The sequence below is a fragment of the Lepeophtheirus salmonis genome, chromosome 5 (assembly GCF_016086655.4).
Source record: "Lepeophtheirus salmonis chromosome 5, UVic_Lsal_1.4, whole genome shotgun sequence".
NCBI classification, from domain to species: Eukaryota; Metazoa; Arthropoda; class Copepoda; order Siphonostomatoida; family Caligidae; genus Lepeophtheirus; species Lepeophtheirus salmonis.
Genome location: NC_052135.2, coordinates 3,658,870 through 3,680,258, shown reverse-complemented (window position 1 = coordinate 3,680,258; position 21,389 = coordinate 3,658,870).

The following is a 21,389-nucleotide window of genomic DNA, read 5'->3' as shown; positions in this document are numbered from 1 at the left end:
GCCACTTGTCTATGTAATGATTAATATTTCGTATGAATATGAATAATCAATTAGAAGTGATACAGTATCCTGAAAATTCCATGATTCCTCATAATTCTGACTTTCCATGGAGGTCTGTTTGTCACTTCCCTCACAGCATAGAGCTAATCTTAATCATTGAACTGTCATATAAGGACTTATGTCTTTTTTATTCATTTTCTTGGCTTAAACGATCTAAAAATTGAATGAAAAGACAAAAACAAAGAAGTAATTGTAAAAAAACAAAAACAACGCAAGATTATTATAACTAAGAAAACGTCCAACCTCTCAAATGAATAGTTTTTTTTTTAACAAATAATTTTCTCTTTAGTTCTCCTTGAATTTACAATGGTGTGTTTTCATGTGACGTCACCATTGTTGATGTTGGGCATTTTTGGGGTCTAAACAAGCAAGTTCTATTCCCAAGAAAAAAAGTTGCTGTCTATAGGAAGTTTATTGTAAGGCTCCTAGTGCCAACTAAATCAAAAAATATTTTATAAAATAATTTTATAATAATGAACAAAAATATCTTATAATTTTCAAATACATAAAATATTTTAAGAATTATTTTAAACTTCATGATTTATAAATATATTAAATCAATGAATTCTTAAATATCTAAGAATTTATTGATTAAATGAATTTAAATGTACTGTCAGTGAGTAGGATAAATCAATTGATTAAAATTATCGTTAGAAATGATGATAATTTCTAATTGTACTCTTATAAAAAATGCCAGGCTATAACTTCAACACAAAAGTACTTAATAAATTATTCATGGAATCATCATTAATGATGGCCAATGGATGATGGCAGGGATGGATATTTTGTAGAGTACATGGAGAAGGCAGGAACGAGACTGGTTATGGTACTTTTGAATTAAGGAATAATAGGGACTGTTTAGCGTGCAGCAAGACTTGTATGGAGATACACAGTGCTGGTATTGCTGCAAAACTCAGTTGGATTTTAAAGAATAATTATGATGTTATGAAATGTGAAAAACCCAGGGTGGAGACAAAGTTTAGACCACAATAAAATGATGCCAAGAAGTAATTTGAACTTTTTGACAGACATTCGACTTCCTTTTAGTGTTTAAAATTTGAAATACTGTCAATTTTTGATTGGAGGGGCATTATTGATCCTATTGTACATCAAAAAGTCCCTATAATTAAAATTTAAAAACCTTCGTAAAATCAGTCGATCGTTCTGCTTCTTTTCACCTAATCAGTGTTCTGAATGACGATTGGTTGAATTAACTCTTGATAAGAGGAGAGCAATCCTTTACAATTATTGAATAATAATTTTATAATTAGGAAGAATTGGCTAACTACCAATTATTTTTTTCTGTTTCTTTTCTGAGGAATTGCATGATACAATAAAGTTAGCAATGTGCATACAGTCATACCACTTTATATACTTTAATATATTTTTAAAGTGGTGGATTCTTAGTCAATATGGCAGTGATACAACAAATAATTCTTGTTGGTATGTTAAAATAAAAATAAAACGAAAATGAATGTGTTCGTCCTGACAATTTGAAGAATTTTTGGGAGGAGAGTGGCTTAGCTGTCATGACAGTTTTATTAGATCAGTTGCAAGGAGCCGTGAGAGGAAGAAAATAAACACAAATCCCACACCGTAAATAGTTAAGGCATACATGCTGGAATTATTCCGATGTCGATCCTTTATTATACCCAGAGTCCAGCAAGGATTTACTCTTATAACTCCTGAGCAAACAAGAGTTATTACTCTCCGTCTTTCATGTGCAGAAGCACTAATTATTATAGATGTTGCCATCTGAAGAATAATTTAATAAAAGTGATAGCAGCTTTGGAAAATAAAAGAGCTTGTTCAGATTACCAACTAGAAAAAGCCGCTACCGTTTTCTAGAACATATTCTGCTCATGTATTATTAATTATTCGGAAGTTTATTGTATTTAAATATACACTTAACACTCAACCTCCATATATATAATAATTATTGAATTATGCATCAATAAAATAATAATTATCTGTCAAAACGAATATACATAATTAATTCAAGTAGTTAAAAAAAAGTCAATTTCATGCATGATAAACAAATTCAAAATACATACATCATATACACTCCCTGTATTTGAAATTGAAGTAAACCTTCAAGCCACAAAACGCAATTTTATGATTATTTAATTTTTTTAATAGCAGTCTTAGATTATATTACATACATATGTATTGTACCTACTATTTATTTGCAAGTAACAAAAAAAAAGTGTTTCTTCCAATAAAACTTGAAAGAACGCATCAAAAGGAGCAAGTAATGCATATATTTATGCATGTGGGAAAGAGTTGAGATGCTTTGGTTATGGGAAAGTGAGTGAAGATGAGGGTATAGTCATACATGAATGTTGTTTGTTGATCATGAGGGTTTTAAATTAAAGTACACTAGGTTGCGGAAGCAAGTTTACCCCTTCATTTTGAGCTTCATAAAGCCATAATTACTTTCAATCGATGTTGGGTTACTCCGAAATGTATCATCTTTCATTCGCTGATTTATTCGTTGCGATCATAGTGATAAAGTATATACAGTGATGATATGAAGTAGTTTTTGACACTGTTAAAAAGAAGAAATAATTGACGAAAACCTTGGAAATGTTAAGTATGTTAAAAACATAGATGGCGCTTAACATATTTAAGCGTTTTTAAAATGATTATTGTAACAATAATTATTTATTACTATAATTATATTAATTTATAGATGTCAATAGGTGAATCTGTATTTATATAAAATACAGTTTGTGTGTTTTTTATGCGTGCCCACATTGTTGAACCTAGGAGTTTGAAACTTTGCATGGGTGCCTCTTTAGAATTTGGTCAGTCTAAGACGGATGTATCCCTTTTTTTTGGGGTGGGGGGATCATATAGAGGAACGGGCTTATTTTATACTTAAAACACATGAAATGTTTTGGATCTCAACAAGACTAAATAGGGGGCTGTATTATAAATCAAAAAGTGACTGGCGTTTCAAAACACAACTGCACAATTAAGGACGTTCTCTAAATTTATTAAAGTCAAAAAAGTTATGAGCAAAAAAAGAAATGGGTAAAAATTGCACTTATTTTTTTTCTGGTGCAGAAATGGATTTTTCAATGGAGTATTGGATTTGTAGTTAAAATAAAGTTTCATGAAATTTGTTTGCTTATATATTTCACAAACAGAAATTCCTTTTTTACTGAAATATCTGTAATTTTCTGAATAACAATATTTTTTTCTCTTTTTTTCATCAAATGTCAATTTTCAATTTTTATGGAGACATGCCTCGAAACAATGCATTTGGGACATAGAATTAATAATTCTTACAGTTCTGTAAAGTATTTTCAAATTCCAGAACATTTTATATAATAATTTTGCAATATTTGTAAAAGTGAAACAGTAATCGAGGGTATTTCTCCATAACTTTTTTGTTTTAGAAAAGTTTTGATATGTTTGTGTTCCTCTTTGACTCCCTGTCTTAGCCTGAACAGTTTCAAAAGAGGCAACCATGCAAAGTTTCAGCCTCTTAGGCTCAACAATGTGGGCACCCATAAACAACACACATATGCACACAAACTATATTTTATATATATGCAGATGTTATGAAAGTAAACCTCCCATATTACTATAAATAACCTTCAATCTTCTTAATATGCTGGATAAACTGTTTAATTATTTATATGGTAACTTAGTTTCATTGTTTTTGTTTGATTACGAATACAATCACTGGTTTTGGGCCAAACATAAATTTTATCGATAACGAAAATGTATATTATACGTGATTTAGTCTCACATTACAGGATTTGCTTCACTTTATCAGCATTACATCTCCAATAGCCATTAAATGTGGAAATTTAGTATTTAATTTTATAGAGGGTACGGCTACATAACATCCTGCGTGACAATTAGGCTACATAATTAATAGTGGGGCGGCCGTGGTTTAATTATAGAGATTCTAAAGTTTTTCTATAAATAGAGTCATTCATTATCATGCGTAGTGAATAATTTTCGTTTACTACGAAAATAAATATTAACAAAAAATGGTTTGACATATTATTTTAGCAGATTATAGTAATGATTATTTAGCTCCTAAGTTGTTTTTTTTTGGTGTGATTTGACAAAATCTGTTTAATGCTTCAATTTCATATACACAAAAAACGATTTTTTAAATTAATTTTCTTAATTTGAAATTTGAAAAATACTTTGAACTCGAATAATCTATGGATAATAGTTCTAGAGAGCTAAAATTTGGTGCCATAAGATTTTTGTGTCAAGCAAAAAATCTATATTGGTCCGGTTTGTTCAACTCAGGTATGTTATGTTAATGTTATGTTTATAAAAACCAACAAATTTTAGACCTTTGCAAAACCAAATGTAACTAATTATTTAATTAACTAATAATCCACAGTTATAACATATATTATACATTCAATTAAATTTTGTATCTTTTTGTACAAAATATATATTCCTCTAAAACCTCTCAATGAAAAGTTATTTAAAGAGAAAGAAAAAATGTCCGAAAATAAAAGAGTATTACAATACTAAAGTTTAGTGTATGGACAATACTTTTTTGATTTATAAAACTTGTTAAATTGCCTTTAAAAAAGTTATGTTGTTGCACTCTGTTTATGAATAAATTAAAACTTACATATCCCAAAAAATATAAATATTTTTCTTTGCCGGATGCCTTTACTCGGATTTGAGCTTGACTCGACTCTATAGTTATAAATCGAATCTAACACTATTATTTAGTACTATAGAAAATAAATCCAACTTTGTTTGTAAAAGTGCATTAAAAATTGTTTTTGTAATGCCTTATTTTGTATATTTAACAAATACAATGTACTTAACTATAATAATAATTAAATTGAAAAATATATTTTTAATAAAAAGATATACGTTTTATCGAAAGGATAGGCATTTAGTTAGACTTTTTGAGGATTTAAAGCCTTGCTTGTAACCAATCCACCGTGGCTTTTATTAATTTTAAAACATTATTTTAAACAATTTGATACTATAATGTGTTCAAAACAGAGGATCAAAGTGGCCTATGGAGATTCAAGTTGATAACACAGGGGAACAATTAGGGGGGTGGGGGATTTTGTACAAATGAATTGAAGCCAATAATCGAATTTATTTATGAGAGGTAAATCAAAAACTGATCTCAGTTTTTCTCTCAGTCATCTTAATTCTGAAATATCTGGGATTATTTTTATTCGGAACTATTATCGTGTTCAGAGTCATTTTTTTGCCTTAAAATATCTACAAATTAAAATTAGGAGTAATACAACTTATGTAAAAGTGTTTTTATTCTTTCTTAATGTTGTTCTGAACTCGACGTATTTCCATTATTAGGGCTCAAAAAGGGTGAAAAGAAACACTCTTCTTTATACCCTTATAACTTATTCATAATACATATAGATGATAAATATCATAGTTACTATTATAAAAAAATATTCAATGTATAATTTAAAAAAAGATCTATTTAAAAAATATGCATCTCCAAGGATTTTTATTCCATTTTGTTGTGATCCTATTTTTTATGGGTGTGTACTAGCAAAAACTCAATATTATCATCACATTTGTTCCGATTTCAATGCCAATTTTTATGACGTCATGCCTCGTAAAAGGATGATTGTGACAATTGAAGGAAGATATTTTTCTAACTTGATCACCCATCTGAAGAGATGTTTGAATTCGGATTCCGAATTCCACGAGGGACGATGGAAGGAGAATTCATCCGAGGAAAAATAAAAGACTTCATAAGAGTAGAATAGACTCTTTTCTTATGAATGAGGTTCCAGGATCGAAACAATACGATGAGTTCACGATGAGTTGATAATTTTAATATTGAAAGATGGGATCAAATAAAAAATGGAACAAAAATCCTTGGAGATGCATATTTTTTAAATAGATCTTTTTTAAATTATAGATTGAATATTTTTGTATGACATATTTTGATAAACAAATTACAAAGGAACATCAATTTTTAAAAAAATTTAAAAAAATCACTTATAAATCTAATTCATTTATATATTAAGACAAAACATCCTTGGGTCAAAATGGCTTTAAGGAAAATGTCCTAAGGCAAAATAGTTCAAGAAAAAATTACCTTGCGGCACATAAGATACCTTGAAGTATATATTTTCTTAATTATATCGAACTCTATGTACATTGTACATACATATATATATATATATACCATGTTGTGTAAGAGTTGCGATGTCTGTAGATGTTGCAAATAGCGTAAGTAAATTGTACAAGTTTCAATTTCTTTGTCTTAAAATGCCTTATTTAATGACAACATTGGTCTTGCTGAGTACCAAATACACATTGATACTATCATTTATTTAAAATTCCATGGTTATTTTGTATTTGTAAGTAATATAATTGTGGCATGTTAACTCTATAATGACTTGATACAGAATATGTTAGTAATTTGTATTAAAATAGACAAAAAAGACACCATTAATATATGGAAAATTAAATTTTGTTGAAATTTTTTTCAAAAAAACAACAAAAATTTATTTTTTTTAGGCAAAAAATTGCAAAAGTGAAATTTCAAATATTTGAAAAATAAAAATTTAAATATTAAATTTTGTTGAAACAAATTTTAAATTTTTTTTCAACAAATTTTGGATTTTAAATTTTGTTGAAACAAATTTTAAATATTTTTTTTTCAACAAATTTTGGTTTTTAAATTTTGTTGAAACAAAGCTAGAGTCCCTGCATGCATCCCTGTCCAATACGTTTGGCTCTCACGACATTGTATGCATGCTTATATCTTATGTACAAGTTGCAATTTGCAACTTGTACAATATATATATATATATAATGTCCAATCGTGAGAACTCTTTTTGTAAGTTATTTATGTGCATTCACAAATATTTTACAAACAAATCCGTCAAATTTTTTCAATAATAATAATTATGTCATTTTTTGAGGACGAACGAAAGCAATCAACAACAAGAAGTGCAAAAGGAAAAGAAAAGATTTTACAACATACATAACTAGCAAACATATAATATCTATTTTCTTATTTTGTTATGTACATATATATTTGGGGGCTGTCTACATGGATATACAAGACCTGTACCTACTAGATACTATGTACACATCACTTAATGAGGAAAGTAAGATTCTCACAAGATTGAGTATTTATCTCTTAATTAACTACTCTTTGTTATTCACTCTGTTTCTTGTACCTTTAAACGAAAAATAATAGAAAAACAGAGAGGGGAATATGTTTTTGAAAGTTGTTCGTTGAATGAATATTAGGGGTTTCAACTAATGAAACATTATTGAATCCATATTAGAATATTGTACTCAATCATGGATATCAATGGAGATGGATAGGAATAAGAGAGAAAAAAATTAATCGTCTTGACCATAGATGAAAATAATATTATAATGGTCCCTAAATTTTGTACGGGTTGGGGAGCAAAACGTGGACTTTCGAGCCTCCTGGCCTTCATGCTCTCAGTCAGAAGGTTTTGTAGGGTCCTCGTGCATAAAACAAATCCAAGTTGCACCCCACGGCCCTTCTGATGGATTTAGCAGCCTAGGAGAAGTCGTTGGCGAGGAGGTTCATCAATTTTGCAGAGCCCTCCTTGATTTTCTTCTCCAAGCTGGGCAGGAACTTTGGATCCCTCTTTAAATTTTGTACTTCCTGCTTTCTTGTGCAGGTCTCCTCCATTATTCTTTATCTTAGCTACCTTGAAAATCAGGCTTCTAGTGCACTTCACAGAGTCCACGTCCTTCACCACCTCAACTTCAACATTTAGGAGATCTGAGATACGCTGCCTTTTGGGACACTCATGATGAAAAAATGGCGAAATGTTTAAGGAGAATTAGAAGCGGGATGGTTGTGGTTTCATTATAGATTTAAGATTTCTTAGAAATACGGTTAAGTCGCTTTGGAGTAGTGAAGAACGTGCCTTTACTGTCGAAAGTAAATATTCCCAAAAAATGGTTTCACAGAATCGTTTATAAAATTAGACTAATTCCGATTGAGTTATTTAATTTAATTGGTGCGATGAATAAAAATAATTTAATTGCTTCAATTTTTAAAATACAAAAAACATTTTTTTTCAATTCATTTTCATAATTTGAAATTTGCAAAATTATTTCCACGCAAATAACTCAAAAGATAATTATGCTGGAGAGTTAAAATTGTTGCTAATAGATACGATTTCATAAAAGGATTTTAAATTATTCCAATTTTTCTCAATTGAGTAATTTAAACCGGATTTTTCTGAAAGAGCCATCATTTTTAAGACTTCTTCTAATCGCCAATTTTTAATTACCTAATCAACCAATTATCCACAACTATAAAATAATTTATTTTTAATTAAATTTTGTACATCTCTTTTTATCAAACAATTATCCCTCTAAAATCTCGCAATAAAAAGTTATTTAAAGAGAAACAAAAATATGACAAAATCACCTGGTATCAAAATAACAAAGTTCTTTTTATTCAGTGGATTTTTCCTCACATATATGATTTAAAAAATTAAAAAACAAGCTGTAAACGTCTACTATCATTATGAAACAAAAATAAAACGTTTCTGATTTATAAAATTTCTTTTATTGCCGCACCCTGTCGATAATTCGAATTGAGTAGATCAACGATAAGAACACTAATTTACTATTAAGAACTGACAAAAAATGTGCATATAAGTTGTTGATATTGTAGAGATGCCAATTTCGAGAGGGTGTCCTACAAGAATAAGTATTTTTATGTTGGGACTCTTGTTCTTCTTCTCTTCCACCATATTTGTGATCTCAACGTTGATCTATCCAAAATTGAATTAAATACATGTTGTCAACCTTTGAATAATCCCAATATAGATAAAATAATACATAGATCCAATTCTCCCAAAGTTACAGACAGTAGCATGGGGCGAGAGTCCCACTCGTTATCCATGAAGTTTAACAAGATATCGAGTATGGTGTGGGATAATGAAAAAAAGAAAGGTACATAACTGATAAAGGAGAGTTAACAAAGATAAAACCTAATTAAAATGTAAGAGGCTGAAACCTTTTCGTATTTAAATAATACTATATTTTTAGTTAATATTTCTTACTTTCTTTCTGTTATAAAAGTGCAACTGAGGTTTCTCACAAATTTATGTTGCGCCTTCTTATATTTTTGTGTCTCTGGATCGGACACCCTAAACAATAGAATGTGCCAAACGCAACATGCATGGCTATGCTACATGTTTAGAGATCTTTTTTACGAGCATGAGGAGCAGGCAAGAGCGATACATATGGCAAGCCTGATTTAAGACCCTTCTTGTTAATACCAGCTACCATTTTTATGATTTTGGAGGTGGAAAATGAATTACTTCTATAAAGAGGAGAACCTTCTACATTTAAAATAGTATTAGTACAAGGAAAATATTATAATTATATTGAAATTCATAGATTTTTATTTCATAATGCATTTTAAAATCAATTTACACTAAAAATAGGCGATAATTCTTCTTTCAGAGGGAGATGACTTATTAGATAATGAACAAGAAAGAAGAAAAACCTCACGCATCAATCTTTTTTCCTTTTCTAATCGGTATTTTTTCTTTACACGGATCCCTTCTTTAAGAATAACTTTTTACTTCGTTTATCTATGAAAAAGAATGAATAATGAAATATCCATGATGGAGGGGTCATAACTCTTTTTATTTACTTTTCTTTATTTGTACTTCTCTTTCAACAATTCATTTATGTACTTGCAAATCAACGAACAAAAAAACAACTTTCCCGTGATAAGTTTCTTTGAGTTTCTAAACCACATTTCATGGACTCATTTTGCTCAGAAAGTAACTGTCCATATTGATAGATGTTTTGTTTCATACTGATGGGGACTATGTACTCTTTCAAAACTGCATCACTTTCGATGCATTTTACAAAACCAGCTTTCTGGTCCTTTGTGTCCACCAATAAATAATTTACTTATCTTTTTTTAGTAGTCATAATGAAGGTTAAAAAATGAAAAAACGGGATGTGTAATTGTGGGATATCCATTGGAAATAGATAGGTACATAAATGTTGCTCCTACAGGTGCTGCATGTACATTGAATATATATTTCTCTGAATTCATGGGACATGACCAAGGGTGTCTATAGCTATTTGCAAGATAATACGCATAAAATACACTACAACAATAATATATTTAAGGCACATAACAATCAGGATCTCATAGTATTCTAGACATAATATTCAATTTTATCACAGAGTTTCGTATTCCATATCAAGCAAATTCAAGTACTGTTGGAAGACCGGATGAACTGGCGTCGTAGGACGGAGTTTGGTGACCCCTGCCAGGGCATATCAAGTGAGACAGATGATTCGACAGCTAAATACAAAATACATTGGGTATTTCCCATAAGTCATTTGGCCGTAAATAAAATCAACTGGCATTACTCAAACATATTTTTTATAAGTTTGACATTTTTTTATTAGATTTTATTGTTTAACTTTTTTGTGTATTGTTTTCTAAATATTGACATTGCTCCTTGTTTTAAGATTACATGGCCATTGAAGCAACTTTGCCTATACAAAAGATGCTGTCTATACTTACGAGTGGGGTACTGTGCATACTATTAGTTTGAACAAGATCAAAAAACACAAATATTTTAAATTCCAGAGGTAGATGAAAAATAAATATACGTACATAAAAAAAAAAAAAAAAAAATTGGTGACATTTCTTTATTTTGTAAGGGAGGGAAATAATAATAAAAAACTCATCTTCATATTTATGAAGTTCATGTTTCAAAAACCTGGCCGATGCGGTAATATGTCATGGAGCTTATCTCTTAGTGAGTGACGTATGTACTTATAGAAGCTTTTTGTGTGTGGGAACATTAGATGGATTGATTTTATGAGTTTGTAAATATATAACTCTTTTAAAAACTGGGGAAACAATGTTTATTGTAGAGCTTAAAACTTTTTTTGAATTTCATAACCTTTTTTTATATCTTTTGTATCAAAATATTTACACATGGAACGACGTAGCTCAATGGACAGCGAGCTCTAGAAAAGCTATTATTTTAAACTCAATGTGCGTAGGTTGGATACTCGGCAGTTCGTAGAGAAGGAGATACTCTTTTTCAGTTTGTTTCATTTTGGAAGAAAATAAAACTTTCAGTTAATGGTTAGTGTGGAAAATCGTGTGCTTTTGGTTATGGTAAAAAAAGAAACCGAAAATCAACATAATAAACCTGACAATTTCAAGGATATTTTAGAGGAGAGACACTTAGCTGTCATGACGTTTCATTAGATCAGTTACAATCAGCTTTTGCAAATGAGGAGGGGGAGAAACAAACAAACAAGGACATATAAATCGATCCTCAATTCTACTCTGAGTCCAACAAGGACAAATTACATATAACTCCGCAACACATCTTTAGAGTTACTTTCAGTCTTTAACGAGCACACACGAATGCTCAATAAGGTCTTGAGTATTATTGAATGTAGTATACCTATAAGAAAGAACACTGCTCAGGAGTTAAATAATAATGACAACAGATGAGGAAAATAAAATTCATTCCTCAGATTACCAATTACAAAAAAAAAAGGGCGTGCTTAAAATCTATAATATATACATAACTATCTTTTACCCCATGACATAAAAAGAAATTGACATAAGAGTCATTCATGCAAATGTCCTTGTTTATTCCTTTCTCCCCTTCTCTGTCGTCAGAGCAGATTGTGGCTAATATAATGAAACGTCAATACAACTAAGTTATTTTTTCTCTTTTAAATACACAAAATTTTCATCACTAGTGGATTTTTAAAAAATATTATGAAGTGGTTTATGTGTTTATTCTCTTACTCTCATAGGTGCTCATAAGTAATCTAATATAACGCCATGACAGCCAAGCAGCTTTTCCCCAAACATTCTTCTTCAAATTGTCACTGTGACCACGTTCATTTTCGATTTGTTTTCGCGTACCGGTAGGTCATATGCTCTACAACTCTAGAGACAACATATCACAGTGAGAAATGTTTAAACACTACATTTATTAGTTTAATAAACACACTTTTTGTATAAGAGAAAGGATCTATCCTGGATTAGTTTATGATCTTAGTAACATTGGTATATGTATGTATTTATAGTTATTTAACTTTTCTTTTTTCTACAAAACAATCATCTCCTATTTCTATGCAACTCTTTTCAGTATCCCATGATTTATGATTTGAAAGAACCTGAAGCACAGAAAAACAACAAAAGAAATGATTAATCACATATCTTGAAAAAATACTGTACAAGGCACAGCACAGCACTAAAAAAAGATATGTGTAGGACAAAGGAGTTGAATAAATGACTAAAGACTTATTATTCATTTTTGGGACAATCCAGAATGATGACGTAGATCAACAAAATTTTACCTTTTTTTCAAGGAGGGGAAACAAGTTTGGAGTAGTGATAATTAATTAATAGTGTTTTTCTTTAATTTTAGGTCAGATTTCGTTAAATATTTTTAATATCCTCTTTAGTTAATATGGAAATTTAGACATTTTTAGAAAAGAAAATACTATTAAAAAGTATACATACCGGGTGGTGTCCATTGAAATTTGAACACTTACTAATTCAATAATTAATGAAGGTTGAGTGATTGAAATTAATACATATTTCGATATATTAATGCATATTTCGATATATTAATGCATAAACAATTAGTTACAAAAGCAAACAAACTTGAGTTCTTTAGCTTACGTACAAGTCAAACTAGACACCGAGGAGTTAAAGAAAACAGCCCAGGCCAATCACCTTAAGTCTATGAGGGCCCATGCAAGGGATATCAGGATTTCACATCAGATTGTCCGGAGAGCTTTCAAAAAAGTACGTGGAAAGAGCCTTGTGAGGTTGGAGAGGCTCCTTTTGACACCATAAATGAAAGAAACCACTCTACTTCATTGCAAGGCTCTTTTGAATGAGTCTTTGAACTCTTTTTTTTTTATACTTTTTGCCCTTCTTCAGCCCTGATGACATGCCCACTGACTATAATTTTTGGGAGCATGTCGAGGTAAAGGCCTGGAGTGTCTGTCATTTAAACACCGTGGCCCTCAGAGGCACCGTCAACCAGCACTGGGACGCCATGACAGATGACTAAATCCGTAGTGGGTGCCAGACCTTCTGCCACCGCCTGGGAGACATCATTGCCGCTAAGGGCGGCTATATTAATGATTAAAAGAACTCAGACAGTAGACGCACATCTATTTATTGTATTAACTTTGTTGAAATTATATTGCTAATTAATAAATTAGATCTTGTTGAAGTTTAAAATTCAAAGTGCCCAGATTTTAATGGACCACTCCGTATTTTGCAAAAAAAAAAAATATATATGCTCATATCAAAAATGAATTTTGCTCATATTTCATGTACAATCACTCAGTCCTAAGTTAGAGCAATATGTACGACTAGTCTTTAGATGCATGGCGCTCTTATTGCACCAAAATATTCTTGTATTAAAATTTAGGTGTTAAGTCAATCCAACTCGTAGTTATTGAGCCAAAAAAAAAAAAAAAAAATGTATCGTCTTGATTTTGCAAAGAAAAACACGGAGTACTATTTGGACAGGTTACAGGTATTGGAGCATCACCGAAAGAAATGCATAGAGTTACAAGGAGACAATCTTGAAAAGAAAAAAAAAAAAAAATCAGAAAAAAAGGTATTTTATCTTTGGTTGGACGGAAACTATTCAGATCAATACCTATAGATAAATTCTAACAGGTACCTCTAACTCTGACCAATATATAAATTTTACCAAATTTGTAGTAGTATTTGCCTGAGATGACCATTCCCCTAATTAGTGGATTAAGTATTGGATGACGATTATTGGAATGTTTTAACTTCATGGTCAACACCAAGAAAAATTAAAGGATCATGTTGCCCTATCAGATCCACTTCCACAAATGCAAGTGAGAAAAAGTCTCCACGACTAACATTCTTAGTCAGGGAGACAACCCAATCTACCAATACAATGTACCTTCGATTTGACAGACCTTTGCATTAAAATAATTTAATCAGTAGATTAACGTTTGCAAACCAATGGTCATAAAATATTAGCGATAGCGGAACCACCAAGGAAATTAGTCGATTAGCGTTTAGCAGACTAATGAAAATGCACATTAATTTATCACATAGCAATGATTGAAACATCTCTCAACCTTTCATCCTAAATGAGAGAGTCAAAATGTCCGAAATTATATTATAGGTAGTTACTTCATTTTTCTCAATGGTTGGATGCAGTGGTTTGTCAGTCCTTATCTAAGACTGAAAACTGTATTCCTGTCTAGTTCAGTCCTGTATATAAGTCCTAAAACAAATAAAGTTTGGTTCTTGATGACGTCACTCAACTTTATTTTTTAAATCAGTTTTAGTACTGATAGTCCAGAGGACCTATAGTCTTAAGATCCGTCCTAAGGACTCATAAGACTGCTCCTCTTGACTGAACCGGATCGAATAAATATGGACTAACACAACACTAGATATTGGGATGATCCCTTATAAAATTGTGGAGATATGCTTGACAAGACTTATTTAAAGTTTAAAAGACCAATAATCAAAACATTAAAAAACAGGATTACCTTTTTTTCACTCAAAGCCTCTACTTTCAAAAAGAAAAGAAAAAAAAATGAACAGAACTTATGATAGCTATGTGAAATTTCGGCATTCTATGTATCTTCAGAAAAACAATGATGTATTAGGCAACCCAATAAAACAAGTGGCGACACGAAGACCACGTGATCAATATTTGGCCAAATATTCTTGGCTACTCAACAAATGTTTTGTCCGCTAGCTTAAAATCTGGATAGATACTAGACATTGCTAATAGACATTTGCAAATAAACAATATATAATTTTTCCATTAAATAACAATTTTAGAAGACAATACTAAAATTATTGTTGAAAAGTTATGAACCATGAACACATATAAGGAGTTTTAACCAATCGACTATCCTACATTGAAAACTCTTATAATAATCATTGTATAAAAGCATTCATCAGATATTCCTGGAACTGATATCAAACATTTTTTACTGGGTATCTTATATATTGGTACAGCTGATTTCTATTTGTTAAGGATTTCCATGTTTTAATTGTGGAAATTAATGCCAAGAAGTTCTTATATTACTACTTACCTACTGTTTTACCAGTGTGCCAACATGGAACCACATAAGTTCAGGGCATATTTCACGTCTAGGATAAATAATCATTTTCTATACAAAATATGTATTTATTTATCTTATGACGATAAATAAAATCAAAACAGGAATTGTTAAAATAGAAAGGCTGCGTGATTTTAAAAGATTATCTATATGTTTAGTAATCTATGGCTAGGACCGTTGAGTGTACTTGACTATTACTATATAACTAACGGCGTAGTGTCAATGAAATTAGCTTTTTAATTAAATTATCAAGGTGAATTATGGCAAGTATGAGTTTTTTTTCGAATCCGAATAATTCTCATTAAGCTAACAGACACGTTTTGTCATTTGGTCAATACAGCGTTTTCATTAGCATCATAAATCTCATAATAATTATCGGAGACGCCATCTTGGTGGATAAAAGATTATATTTTTACAACAAAAAATTCCCAAATTTTCAATAAATCTTACTAAAACTCAATCAAATGGCTTTACGAATAAAAACGATTTAACCACTGAATTAAATACTACTTCATGGTGAATGATAAACACTGACATTTGAATTAAATCCAAGTGATAAGATCAGAAAATCCCTAAAAATTGCTCAATTGGTGTAAATTTTTTTTTTAGATCGATAAGTACATAGTCTAGTTACAGAAAAATATTTTATTCTTTGCATTATAATAGTTCATTTTTATCTACAACACGGAAAAAGGATTATATAATAATATATTTTTAATACTATTTAGGGTAATATATATCATAAAAATCGCCAATAGAGGAATATATTTGTGATAAAAAGAAAGGTTTAAGTCATTGTATTTGTTGACATATTTTGACATCCAATGAAGTAAGGGTTTTCATTGGTTGTTTAAGGTACCAAAATGGACGATATTAACGACGCTGATGTTACGTGAGCTTATAAGTACACTCTTGAATTCATAATTACGTAGAGTCAGTTGCTTAAAATTGTAAATCAAGAACTGCATTGCAGCTGAATAGTATTTTTATTGATAACAAAAAGAGAGCTGTGATGAGCCAAGACATTGACAGTCAACAACACTTGAACAAAATAAAATAAATTGTTAATGTTGTGGATACATCATTTTGCTACAAATATGACTACAAATTAAAGTTGCTTTTTATAGGATGGCAACCCTTAAATATACGTATATACATACATTGATGTGTTGGTTTTGAGGACTGAAAACCTACACCTTCGACCTATGGCATAAAAAAGAAGAAATATTAAAAGCTGGTCAAATATAAGTTTTTTAGTAGTAGTAATATATATCAATAACCTTCACCCTGGGGGCAAATTGATGAAACTTTTTTTTATTTTAAGTTAGGTCCGTGGTGTTGTCAAACATAGTCAGATCCATAAATTTCCTTTCAACTCATTATTATTTTTGTCGACTGACATTTGACTTATGAAAGATCTGACCTAAATAATTTGATTCCTTTAAAGTAACAAAAAAAGAGAAGAAGTTAATTTTAAAACACTTTATGGATTAGGCATTGGAAAGAGAGAGAGAGAGAGAGCTTGAGGCTTATTTAAGTAATACATACTCTAGACATGGAAAACCTACTTATTTATGCTCTTTTTTGACCAACTAAGGCTGATGTTTTAGAGTAGAATAGTTATGAAATGAAACGGGGGAATTGAATTAAAACAATTGTGTAATGAATGTCACGAGGAAAAAAAGGTTAAGTCTCATCATCTGTAGTAGTACCTAAAAAACGACATCTCGCAGACAGAAAAAAATCCCAGAAATCATATGGTAGTTAGCCAAATAAGGAAATCATAACACTGCTATTTATTTCTTAAGTAGTGCGTATATTTTATTCAATAATTTAAATTAAATTTGTATAGTAATATTTTATTATGAGCATCGCTACACGTTTCTAACTGTATATGAATACCAAAATTTCTATATGGAAAAAACAAAATGGACCATATTTACAACGCCCAGGAGGAATCAACAAGAAATTGTATTCCTGTCCTTTCGAAAACGAAGCATAAGTATATCATTCTGTCATAACTTATTACTTTGTTTATTTATGAAATGAAAAACTATGAAATAGCCATGACGTATCAAGTCAGAAGAGGGAATCGAGAGCTGAAAACAAAATATATAGGTTATTTTTTTGTTAGTGAAGTAGAAAGTGTGGAAAGAATGAAGTACTTGACAAATTCTAATAACATTTCGGACCTTTTTTCGTTCTCCTTTAAGAAGAAAGGCTGAGAGGTTTTACGAAGATTGTAATGTAATAAATTAATGAGTAGGGATTTTGAAAAAGTTATGTTCTGGTGAGACCAAGAACATCTAAAAAGAGACATTGTAATTTTTTAAAGTTTGAGGGTGTAAGTTACTGATTTTTAGAAAATATGGTGCTACATAGTATCTGTAAAATATCATTTATCTCCGAATATTTAGTATTTTTTAATTGACCTAAGAATGACATCAGAATGGCACAAATGACTCAAGGTCTAACATTAATTCGTATGGTGCACACTCCAAGAGGATTTCAAAACTAATTGGAGTGGCTTGGAAGACTGTTGTTAGAGCAAAAAATTATTTAGAAGAGGATGGAAAGATAGAAAGGAAGAATGGCACAAACAAAAACCACAAAAATTATCAAAGGGTATAACCTAAAGAACATCATTGAAATGAATACAACCATGTCTATGGACAGTCAAGCAAAATCATTCAGAATTTATCACATTGTAGTCAACAAAGTAGTGGCAAGCAACTTACCTGATAGTGCTAATGTAACCTTGTGCAGGATGATACTCCTGCACACCACCAAAATTCTCTAATAATTATTGGAAAAATATATCAATTACTGGGAGAAGTCAAAGTGATCCCCCTATAGAGTTAAGATAAATTATCAATATCAATGATGACGTCATAAAAGAGAGATTATTCTATGGAACATTTTCATAGACGTCATATTTGGCATCATAATTGAGGGTAACACCTTCTTGGGGGCTCAAAGTTGACATTTTAAATATATTTCAGGGTCAGATATATAATAAAACTAGGCAATAAAGCGATAGGTTTGTGATAGCGGTTAAAGGTTATCGTCCTTTTATTTCTTGGCCTCATTTTGACATCAAATAATTTTCCTTAATATGAATGAAAAAAAAAATGGTTTTCTTTGTTATACAACTTGATTTGTTAGACTTCTACAATGTCAACATTGCTCACGTCACATGAAAATGTTCTATAGAGTATTCATTGATGTAACCCTCTAACAATATCTCGTTTGTTAAAAAGTATGTATAGCTTTGCGGGTTGTTATTTTTTTTTTTTTTTTTAGAAATAAAGGCCTTATTTTCTAAGGAACTAGGATATGACAAAAAATATTTAATTTACCACGTACATATATTTTCTATTTCCTAACAAGATATGAAAAAGTAAAGACACTCTTTTCTTTAAAGTTACCCAAGCATTTCGGACATTGTAATTACTACGGACATTTTATCTGTTTTATTCCTTTAAAAAATGGAGAAACTGCTAGAAGAAACGAAAAAAAAAAATAGATAAATTATAAGACACAAATAAATTAAATGACTCCAGATGTTTCTTCTCAAACTTTGAGAAACATTATTAATTTAACAAAATATTCGTTGTAAAGCCTCTCCCATAAGAGACTAACCTTTGCTCACCTTTTTACAACTAGAAAAAAGAAAACTTAATCTTTTTTTGTACTCAATCAACTGATATATGTGTATACTATTAAAATGTTTTTTTCTCTCCAATTATATAAGATATTTCACGGCTCATTTAAAAAACAAGTTCCAAAAGAGTTGTGCAAGGAAGGAATCTCTAATGATTTTTTGTCTATATATGTACAGAACAGGATATGAAGGGAATAACGTTGCTAATTAATCATTCATGTTTCTGTCGTCTCATAAATACATTTTTTATGAAGATTAATGAAATATATGGACTCATAAAGAATGTACATTTTCTGTAATTTTGCAAAGTACAAGAGATATAAAATCCCGAAATGCAAGCATCACTTTTAAGGGTTTGTAGTAGTCTTGTGTCAGTCCTCATTTAGGACTAAATACTAAAATCCTATCCAGTCCAGTCTCAGTTCCATTCAGTTCAGTTGGGATGAGTCATCAGTACTTTAGTCTTTAGAGTGCTCACTAAATTCAGCAAGCAAAATTCATTTTAACATAGAAGTGTTTATATATATTTAAACCTTAACATTTACTGTAAAGTGTAAATGTGCATGAATTATGATTTTCATCAGGTAGCACCATTTCACAGTACACTCTCTTTACAAGTGCGATGCTATATGCACACGCCTGTAATAATACATTGTTATTTCTTAGATATAAATATGTTTTTATAAATATAATGGAAGAATATATACTGTGCACCCGGTTACTCGCTTGTATATAATCATGCATTCAGCCAGACAGACAGACAAACTTTACTTTACTAAAATAGCTATGATAATTCTCTTCATAGATGGATTTTCAAAAATATGAAATAATTCAAAACAACTCTTACATATGTAATATGTCAACTTAAAAACAGTGTTGAAAAAAAATCAAGAAAAGGAGAAAATTCAGCTTTATTTTGTTAATTCATGTACACATATAGCCCCAAATTTTATAATCATATTTTAATAAATTATAGGCTGTATATTTAAATTGCTAGGATGATTTAAATTACTTAGGAATGTTAACTACATATATTAAGGAACTTTTATTTGATTTAAGGGAAAGTGTCGAGGCTGCTATTGCTTGAGAAGGAGGAATTATTGAATAAAAAATGTAGAATTTAAACATATCTGAAATTGGTTAAGAGATACCATTTCTTGACACCCATAATAATCACATTTTTTTTATATTTAGTCATATTACTGCAGCATTTGGATCCCCACTCTGTGTATATTAGATTTATGAGTTTGAAATTATTTCAAGACAATTAATTATCTTAACATTTTGCTACTTTTTGTCAATGTCAAAAATATCTTGAGTGAAACTTTCCATTAGAAAAAAATTCATATTTATGACATATTTGATCTGTACCATAACTTTTTTCTTCATTTAAGTATTTATGTGTAATTAGTTATAGAGGAAACCCTATTAATTTTTTTATAATTTTTTAAAGACTGTTTTATGAATTCTTATTCTTCAAATCCATTTTCTGTTTAATTTATTCGTTTTTCCCACTCACAAAATCTATTTTAAATCAACTTTATATTTTTGTGTATTTAAAAGAATTGTTGGCTATTGATTTATATTCTCAAAAATTACTCTTGCGTGAAATGATGGATTTTATTATTATTTTGTTGCAAAAAAAAAAAAAAAAAAAAAGATTCAAATTATTTTTTATAGTTATTTTTTTTGTATATACAACATATATGATGTGAATTTTGTTTCTACTTTTAATATACCTAGAGAAATAAGACTGTAGATGAAGTTAAAGTTTTTTCATGATGGATATCTAGGTAGAGCGTATTTATATATTAAGAAAAATGATATTTCAAAAAGTTTGCTAAAAGCTTCTGTACACAGTTCATTTACATCTCATTTACCACAAGCAAGGAAAAGCTTCCTTATCAGGAGTTCCTATCTCTGGAAGATTAACATGAAAAACTGTTGTAATACGTACAACATGTCCACTGATATATAATATATGTCCCACCGGTATGTACAAATAAAAAAAACCGAGAACGAACATGGTAATCCTGATCATTTCAAAAATAATCAGGAGGAGTCATAACGTTTCCATAAATTAGCTGCAAATAGCGCTCTGAGAGAAAGGAAATAAACAAAAATCCCACTCCATATTTAGCAAGGTCATATAAGTTGGAGCTATTCTGATATCGATCCTTAAAAGTGTCGGTGGAACGTTAGGGGGATAAGGATCCCCCCACCCTGTTTTGAAGAATCCAGTATTAGGACTAGCCCTAAAAGGTTGTCGGCCCTTAGGACTATCCGCACTAAAACTAATTAAACAAAGAAGAAATAAAGTTTTGTAACGTCATCAAGGACATAACTTTATAAGCTTTCGGGATTGATATGCAAGACTGGAGTGGACAGGACTGTGACTGAACTGGATTGCACTGCACTCTTCACTCCTAAATAACACAACACTGGTTACCACTAAGTAAAAAAATCCTCTCGTCATAAAAATTTAAAATGACATAATTTTCGAAAAAAAAAAAAAAAAAAAATT